This window comes from Lactuca saligna, chromosome 1 (genome assembly GCF_052625555.1).
Source record: "Lactuca saligna cultivar CGN05327 chromosome 1, ASM5262555v1, whole genome shotgun sequence".
In the NCBI taxonomy this organism is placed as follows: domain Eukaryota; kingdom Viridiplantae; phylum Streptophyta; class Magnoliopsida; order Asterales; family Asteraceae; genus Lactuca; species Lactuca saligna.
Window position 1 is genome coordinate 25,334,941 of NC_136417.1, and position 10,322 is coordinate 25,345,262.

The following is a 10,322-nucleotide window of genomic DNA, read 5'->3' on the forward strand; positions in this document are numbered from 1 at the left end:
TATGCAGAAATATGTGAATTGTCTGCTCAAGCTGAACGTGAACTTTGATGAAGAGTTGGCTATTGGCATAGTCCTACACTCTTTACCTTCCTGCTATGATAAGTTCAAGATGACTTATCATTTGAACAAGGACCAAGTCACCTTGAGCAAACTTGTAGGTCTGTTGAGAGCCATTGAAAGTGGTTTAAAAGGGAAAAATGTTGTTCCCACTCCTACCACTGCCACTTCTGTCCTGGCTATTAGACAAGGAAAGGGGAAGAAGAGGAAAGCTCCCTCTAAATTGAGCTGGAAAGGAAAGTCCCATGAAGGGTCCTCTAGTGGATCCAAGGCAATGTCCGGTTCTGCTCCTCCGTCTTCCAATCCGAAGGAGGCAACGTGCTTCTATTGGCAAGACAAGGGGCACTGGAAGAGAAGCTGCCCAAAGTACTTGCAAGGTATAAAGGATAGGAAGATAAAACCCACCTTTGCAGGTATTTATATTATTCTATCTAATAACTCATCAAATGCTAGTTCTTGGGTCCTTGATACAGGGCATGGTTTTCACATTTGTTCTTATTTGCAGGGACTATGAAGAAGTAGGGATGTGGAGCATGGGAAGATGAACATGATAATGGGAAATAGGAAGTCATCTCCTATTACCAAGTTCAGTGTAACATCCCAAAATTCATAGCCAAAAATTTCATTTTTAATTAAGTATAAAACCAGTAGTCTGAAACATCCATAGTGTTAACTCTTTTCATAATCAAAAACCAGTATTTCAAATAACTAAAACATGTCATAGAAAAGTATTATTAGAGTACAACTCCCAAAGATCTCATAATGCAGAAATCATAGTATGTTGCGTTGCGATCCTACCGGCTCCTTTCCTTTTGAAAAAGAAGTACATGAAACCAAAACTGAAAACCGTAAGCACAAAGCTTAGTGAGTTCCCCCATCATACCACATACCATAAAAATATCATACTGTTAGGCACATCTGGGTGCTCGACTTACCTCTTCGGTATCTTTCAACCGGTAACCACCTAGCATATATGGGTGCTGGCCTACCCCTTCGGTCTCTTTCAACCGGTAACCACCTAACATATATGGGTGCTGGCCTACCCCTTTGGTCTCTTTCAACTGGTAATTTCCTAGCATATATGGGTGTTAGCCTACCCCTTCAGTCTCTTTTACCCGGTAATCGGGGACTATTTCACCCCCTACCGCTACCACATAATACCCTAGCATATACAAATAAATCACATACTGCCTAGCATATCTGAGACTATTTCACCCCAACCTCTACCACATAAATCACATACTGGCCTACCCTTTTGGTCCTTTTGACCGGTAACCAGGGACTATTTCACCCCTACCTCTACCACATAATAACATAACATAACATACTGTCAAGCATATCTAGGTGGCCGACCTACCCTCCGGTTTACCTCAATCGGCTCCGGGGACTAACCTACCCCTCGTACCACTATCACATGATAACATAACATACTAGCACATAAAGCATAACAGATAGTGGCATACCAGATAATTATCACAAAGACAATCATGTCAACTATTATCAATACTAGTGGGCCGACATTGGTGCCTTCGACCCACTCATACTGGAAGGTAACTCACCTTGCACTGCAGAAGTCCACTTCAAGAAATCCTTAACTGCTATCCTGCCAACTCCTCAAGCTATCAATACCATAATATCACCCAATTAGCAATTCGGTTCTAAAACATGATCCATAATCCATACTTGGGGTAAAATGACCATTTTACCTATGGCCTAACAAGACATATAACTAAGGTCCAAACACAAAACTATAATATCAATAAATGTCCACTAATGGCACAATTTTCCAAATTGGGTCCAACCTCCTTATTAGGCCTTGTCCAAAGGTCCAATCCTTCAATTAATACAGAACACAACCAATCTAATAGTCTATTAGGTCCCAAGAACCTAAGCCCAAACAGATGGCCCAAAGTTTGAAACTCCAATCAGAGGCGTACGAGGGGTGTACCCCTTCGGTGCGCTTGGTGTACCCTTGTTTCGCATTGACCATCTACGGTTTCATTGACTCGGTACGTTGGGCGTATATCATCCTACATGGGGCGTACCCGCAAACCCACCAAACTCCTTTTGTGACTTAACTAGTTAAGCACTTTGTGTCTAAACTCCAGGAAACCTCCAAATGAAGCTCTTAATGCATAAAGTTGGCACCTTTAAGGGACTCAATGGCCAACTTAACCCCATAATAGCCATCTAGAACATGCATGAATGGTTTCTAGCCTCAAAGATGACAACTTTATGGACTTATAACCTATGAAATGCTAAGAATAGCAACTCAAAGCTTCTGAAGTTGTGTCTAAACACTAGATCTTGCTCATGAGGCCAAAAAGAGACCAAAGACCCACATATTCATAAACAAAAACTTCTAGTGATCAAGCTATGAACTTTTTACCTTATTTGAGCTGAAAATGTAGCAAGAAGTCTAGATCAACATGTCCTCCCTTGAACCCCCACCTTGTAATGAGCTTCCACTTCTTGAAATGCACTAAAAACCTCTAAAGTGCACCTAAAAATCTCACAACACTCTTAGATGAAGCTACCACTCAAAATTAGGGTTTAAGGCTCTTAGAATGAAAGATAGGCGCACCCCCTTGGAATTAAGGTGCTTTAAATAGGGAGCTAATCCTTTAAAATTAGGGTTTGAAGATCATGGACGTACGTTGGGTGTACGTCTCCTATCTCGCATCCATTTATCTTGCACTACGCTGGGCATACCTCAGCTTACGATGGGCGTACTCATGTGTTTCCATCTTGCTTGCATGTGCTGAAATGCAAGCTTTTCCATCCAGGGACCAAAACTTCCAAATTCTTCAAACTATCATAACTCACTCATTAGAGGCCTGTTTCCGAAGAACCTTATATACACGAAAAGGTGTCGAGAATTCCTACGCTCCTAACCACACACCTAAGCCTTAATACTTTTCGAATAAGACCCAAAACATTAGATATCAATTTACAGTCATACCCTTGGCTCCCGAAGACACACTCATATATTTTAATCATAGAATCAACATTCGAAATGGCTAAATCCTTCCTTTCCCAATGCTCTAATCCCCATGATAGCCGATGATTGAGCCGCAACCCTAATTAATAAGGTAAATCTGAAACTACGTGTTACAACTCCCCCCCCCCCCACTTAAATTAGATTTCATCCTCGAAATCGCTCCTTACTAACACCCATCTCAAAACAACCATCTGGGGAATACAAATGGAACCCCAAACTGTAACTTCTATCCTGAAGGAAAATCGAACCCTGAGCCTTCGAAGGAATCACTCCTACCTCTCCGAAACCAGAATCTGTATTGGTCTGACTTCCTGACAAACCACCCATACTGAACTTTACCATGCTTAGTCTTCATCGAATGACCGACCTACGCACACTTCAGCTTGATTATCCCGATGCTACTATCCAAGCCCAACCTGATTATCCCGATGCTACTATTTGAGCCCAGTTACTATCCCAACTAGTTGCATAACACCTATATTTGACAGAAGGCTAAGATAATAATTCGAGTATAAGATTCATCCCTGCAACGGTTAGACTCAGACGAGAGCTGCACAACAGGGTCAAATCAATTAGTCTGAGATTATTTAATCCAACTGTAAGTGACTTATCATTTTCAATCAACAATTTACCTCACACACAAGTATCCTCAAATCACCACTTTTGCCTGAAACACAAAACTGTTAGGTTTAATGTACTCTAACATACCTATGGTGCACATACAACCCTAATGCTATGGATCTAAGTTTTCTCTAATGATACATGCAACAATATTTTTCCAAATCAAGAAGCCTAAACTAGCATGCAAGGTGATATCTGAATCATAAAAACTAGTTAAAATATTACCTTGTGTAGTAGCTTGTAGAACTTGGCCTTAAGAAAGCTTAGCACCTCAAGTGTGATGCCTCAAATGGTTCATGCTACTATCGGATCAAGTACATACCAGTTATAGTTATGAGCTTAGAAACCTAATCCAACAGTCTTCCACTTGGATAAGTCTAGTAACTATAATTTCCAATGTAACTTAAAATCCGATTAGCAATCTTAGCTCTCAAAAAGCGGTTTTCGAACTCTGACGTGTCCATTAGAGAAAGGATCATATATTACTCCATTCTACAAGATATCGTATAAACTGAGACATGGATTATAATCATTCTCTCCATTCATGTGTTGTTTCCCGATTTTGGATTTATGACGATCGACTAATTGATCAAATCAAATCAATCCAGGCTTGGCCAAGCGCTTAGGTTTGTCATCAATAAATCATCTTGGAGCCCACATATCTTGCTTTTTTTACCACATTGGGTAAAAGGAAAGTTTAAACTTTGACTCATATGCTTTATGTGATTACTCATCAAATCACACACAACAATACATTGTATAACACCGAGTTACTGGTGCGTTTACGCATCATCAATGTGCAACCGACTTGTAAAATACAACTCACATGTCTTGGTTTCAAGAATATAAGATATCATCATCTCATGATCAATCGTGATAAAATCCATGAAGTGATTCAAATGAGCGTGGGTGTAATCGAACACTAAAATCTTATTACTTGAGTACTCATGAACACTGCAACAAATTCGCATCATGCCTAAACACCTTAGACAATCTATAGTCAGATTCATGGTAGTCTTACCTCATTACTTACTTCCAAAGTATGATTGATTGTGGATGTTTGAATAACCTAGTTATTCGGGAAGTCAAAACATGCAAAGTGAAACACAAGAATAATCAAATCCAATATGGTTTCAAAACTTTTAAAGATAAATAAAGCACATTTTATTTAATCACCATATTGATTGCACATTATTCATTATATAATGTTTTGATTAGTAAACTTAATACTTGAATTAAAACAATAGTTATCTCATGCTTTAAGCATGCACACTATGTTTACCTATGATCTTTACTTTGTGAAATAGATCAATTGAACACATTGCCAATGATGCTCATTTCACAATTCCAAATCCTTATCGTAAGTGTAAGAATACGAAATTCTTTCCATTATTTGAAGATGTCAGATTCTAAACTATCATGCAATAATCCTTCTGTAATGTCAATTTACCAAAGTCACAGAGACTTGGACAATGATATTACAAAGTGCTCTAATGGAGAACAATTCCATGAAATGATGTCTCATATTCAAAGTACATTCCTTTGAACATCCTTCTTGCATAGAAGTTTCTAACATAGTTTCTTAATATCCAACTCACATTATAAAAACATTTCCATATTTTCCATATAACAATGCATTCTTAATAGAATCCTATCTATTCAAAATAATGTAAATATGGTCCACGTATTACTATACTTCCAACAGTCCCTAAACAACCAATCCTTGGCGAACCTTAGATTGTCCTTCACAATTGTTTAACCACTTCAGTCATATCTCGTTCTAGTCCTTTTCCCTCTTAATGCCCTAGGCATTTGAAATATTAGAACATATTAATATTATAGAATATGTAATCAACCTATATACCATGTACATGGGACACGATTCCTAATGTCTTACATAAAGACATGATATATGACTAGTCATTTGCTATAACATTTCCATACATAGAATTTCCTTATGTTGAATCATTTCAACATAACATTCACATATGTCAATGACTAAATTAAAATTTCAATCTAAGATTTTAGATTTGAAATGAAGTATGAATTCCTCTCCCTTAATTATAGCAAAACAACTTTTTAAACCCTACAACTTTGTAAATTGAAACTTTTGTTTTTCTATAATTAGCATCTTTAACTTTCAACATTTACCATAATAATCATGCTCCTACTAACATGATAATTATATCCTTACCAGCATAACACTTATGTTCCTACTAGCTTTGACATGTACCCAGAAATCAGGTGGACTTTTAGAAATCAATACTAATTGACTTTCTTACCAATGTTCAGATTTCTAATATGTGGTGCTTGGATATGTCATTTCCTAGACTTATCAAGCTCATACACCTTTCAGATTAAAGAGCACAAGGGTATGTTTGAACCTTTCAAAAATTTATAGTCAACAAGTCTCGAATGTTCAAACTAATTGCCTTTTCTCACAATTCGAACTATGAAGAGGGATGCAGTAATCATAATCGAATTCGGGAATGCAATTATCACAACTGTTTACTCTAATCTTCTATTTAGTGAAAATGTTTCCTGACAATCATTTTCATGAAGTTGAGAGAAACCTTATGACACTTAGATTTAACGGTGTATTTGTTCTTATCCATGTGAAACTATCGTTTCCAACCATTATCATAAGATAGGGTCTATGACAAATTCAAACTCATATGGATTGAACTTGTTCAATCTTAATTTCTTGCCACTTGGTAGCACAAGGTCTACCATGTCTTCCAAGTTGGTGAGCAGATCACCCTTACTGATCAATGAACTTTCACTAATCAAGGTGCTTTGCCTTATATAATCAATTGAGAAATCATAGAACTCACATGCATAGTCAAATTTAACTTGAATGGGCATAGAAACAATAATATGTCAACACGATAGATTATAAACCTCAAGTCGTGTGCTAGTGATTAACAATAAGTTTATTCTTGACTAGTTCTTGAAACTATTGAAGTCCATTAAGACTCCTACTGACCTCTTGACATATAAGATTCTTTTATCAAGAAACATTCCTTGAAAAAACAAATATTTTACGAGTTAGTGCGGGTTCTGATCAAGAAAATCACTTCATACAATTGGTCTTAGTTGGTCTTTGTTTTATCCAGGACATTACAACTTACCAATTTCAAATGTGAAAGAGTAAAAAAACAATTTTACTCCATATTTGATAAGTGTTATAAACCTACTTAAGATATGCCACTCAAGTCACAATCTTGGAGTATGACTTTAAGACTCGATTTTGGAGATTAACCATTTCAACAATTTCCGATTCTCTTATTAGTCACACAAATGTGCTAAGGTGTCCTTAGAGGATCAATTGTTATATAGTTCCATCATCATTAGGATGATCATAAACATGATATTAAAGCACTCTCGTTTCCTTTCAGTTTAGATTAACTTTTATCTTTCTGCCCAATTTGATTCTTCTTATTCGTTTTACTATCTATTGAAACTTTTTCAATGATTTTGAATTATACTTAATCTTGTAAGCATAACCATATTTATTGAGCTTTTAGTAAATCATGACGAATAGTCTTATCATTCCTTGTGGTGGATCTGACCAATTCACATCAATGTGTAATAGATACTTTCATCTTTCACTTGACTTACATACTTATGTAAACAAGGATTTAGTCCTAAATTCCCATGTACCAAGGTTTTCATACATTACATGATTCAAATCATATGATTCCAAGTTTCTATCCAGTTGAGACTTGGGCGATGAGAATCTTTCCTTACTTAGAAAATTATGACACTACCACAAGTGACATAGCTAAGAATCAAACCATTGTCCTTACAATGCAAATACAATTGAAAACTATGTTTCTAAATATATTCCTAAGCAATCTATCATAAATTCTAATCAGCAGCTCAAAAATCTGATCATCGAACAATGCAATCGAAATCCATCTCTTCGCAATCAAACTCACCTCACTTTTCCTTTAAGCTTTTTTTTTCTTCGATCCTACAAAACATCAAAATGCAATCTTATCACATCATGTATTAAGAATCTAGAAATAGGAAATTAATAGAGTTAGATAGTGGACTTACATGAAGTAGAGTCATACATTTTGACTTTACCATCCTTGCAATCCTTCAGGTAGATATGGCAGCTTCATATCCAATGCCCCTTCTCTTGGTAGTAGAAACAAACAGACTCTTTTGGAATGGTACATGAGACAATATCAGACTTAGCCTTTCTCTTTACCACTTGGTTAAATGGTTTGACCTTGGCCAATGCCTTTCCATTGGTAAGAGAAAGTTTTTCTGGACTTCCAATGTTGCCATTGTCAATGTCCATGGAAGTTTGGAAGATTGATCTTCTAGACAAATTTGCATTACCAGTGCGCCAAATCATTGCTGATTCAGCAACAATTAGCAAATAGGTAAGACCAATAAGGGTCACATTGTGGTCTGTCATATAGTAGTCCTTAATGAGCCTGTTATATGACTTAGGAAGTGATTGAAGAACCAAGTCAATAGTAAACTTTCTCGAGACATCGACACCCAACATTCCCAGCCTATCAATATGCAACTTTATCTCCAATATGTGAGCACATACATACTTTCCATCTTCGTGTTTGCTTGCCAATAGGGCTTAAGTGACCTTGAACTTTCAAGTCGACGAACATGTGGGCCAAGGAGAATAATTGGAGGAGGTGAAGGAAGTGAAGTATGATTTTCAGTTCCTTGATCAAAACGTGGAGCATCATCTTCATGTGGGAAGTATTTTCCATATGATTCGGGAAGACCATAGGTGTACAACCTAGACATCTATAAGGGAGAAATTCAAGTAAGTTGATTTAATCCTTAATATAGCACCCAAAATGAAATATTAAGGCTACGACCCAACACAATAATTTAAAACTCGAAAGAGGGATGCCGTAATCCAATTGTAAAATATTTGAAGGTAGGTAAATGACGATTTACCAATTTCCACCATGAAAAAACGAAAAAGAACATTTGGTTATAAATGAATTGAAATTCCTAGATTCTTTGAGATTCATTTAACTTTTCAATGACATGTTTAATCTCGATTATGCCCTCTCAAGTTTGTGATTGCGATACCGATGATCACAAACAAGGTGTGAATAACCATGCAAATTAGTTTGGTACTCTCGAAGACATCTATCACCTAATCAATGTGTCGGTTAACCACACACACTCCATTGATCTATGATAATATCCAAGCTACCTATTGCCATCCTACATTAGTCCACATTAGTGAGCCGGTTAACCACACACGGTCCACTAACTGATCAACAAGGTGAAATATGCAATGTCATGGGTTATCATCAATTCATATTTTTCCTAAAGTAACTAAGATTGGGAATTTGTAAGACATTTAGTTACTTAAAGTATTCATTATACTTTTATGAGAATCATTGTGTCCTATCCTACCTGTTCGGCTAATGACCCTCCACTAGTCAAGAGTGTGGTGGATAAGAATGGATACTCAATAACGGTTATATTATAGGTTGCTTCGTTAAACACCCCTTATAAACCAGCTTCGTGAATGAGACCTACTAATGGTAAGACTGACTTTTTAACTTATACATATATAATATATTGGGCTTTTAATTTTATATAGTATAAAGATGTATTTTAAACATTTAAAATACTAGGTGGTTTAATCTATTAATTAAATTAGACATTTAATTTAATTAACCTCAAACCATATAATTATGGATTTATTAATAATCTTTTAATTAGCTATTAACAAAACCATAATTAATACCTTTTAATTATATATTTAAGTTATATAGCCAAAAGGTTTAGAATTTAATATTTAACACTTATAATTTTTTTAATCAACTTTTAAATTCCAAAAGTTGAGGGCAAGTTTTGAAACTATTCAAAAACCCTTGAGTTTTATAGCTTATAATTTTATGTCACATAAATGAGACTTTCAAAGTTCGATAACTTGAGGACAAGTTATGAAACTCTTCAAGACCTTTGGACTCCAAAACTTGATGGCTAGATTTGTAACCTTTCAAGACTCTTGAATTCCATAAGTTAAGGAGTTAATTTGTTTATGAATGGAATTTCATATTCCATAACTTATGGAGGTTTCCTAAACTCTTTAAATCAATCTTTTAAACTAATAAAATAATCAAATAATTTTATCTTTAACTAATTTGACCTAATTCAACTCTTGTAGTAAAATGATTCAAATTTTACAAATAATTAGTTTTTAACAAAATCAAGTAATTATATTAAAATTGGCAACCATCATGTTATTGGATGGGGATAATCATTACCATATCAACAAAATCAAATTTTATGAGCCAAAACAGCTTGTGGTAATGATCCTAATCTAAAACAGACCAAAAATCCGAAAATTATGCCGACAGACTGTCTAACTCGTCGAGTCTTACAATTGAACATGAGTACTAATTGAATAGAAAAAAATCCGAAAATTATGGAGGCTACCCCCCTCCCCAGTCTTACAACACTTTCCATACCGGGTCGAACATGGACTCAATGTAGCACTCAATTGAACATGAGTACTAATTGGAGCTCTAACCTGGTCCCCCAAACCTGCTATTTTATGCCAAGTAAAGTGTGAACCAAATTTTGGAATCTTTTCCTAACTACCAACTCACAATCCTCAACCTAAACGATAACTCGA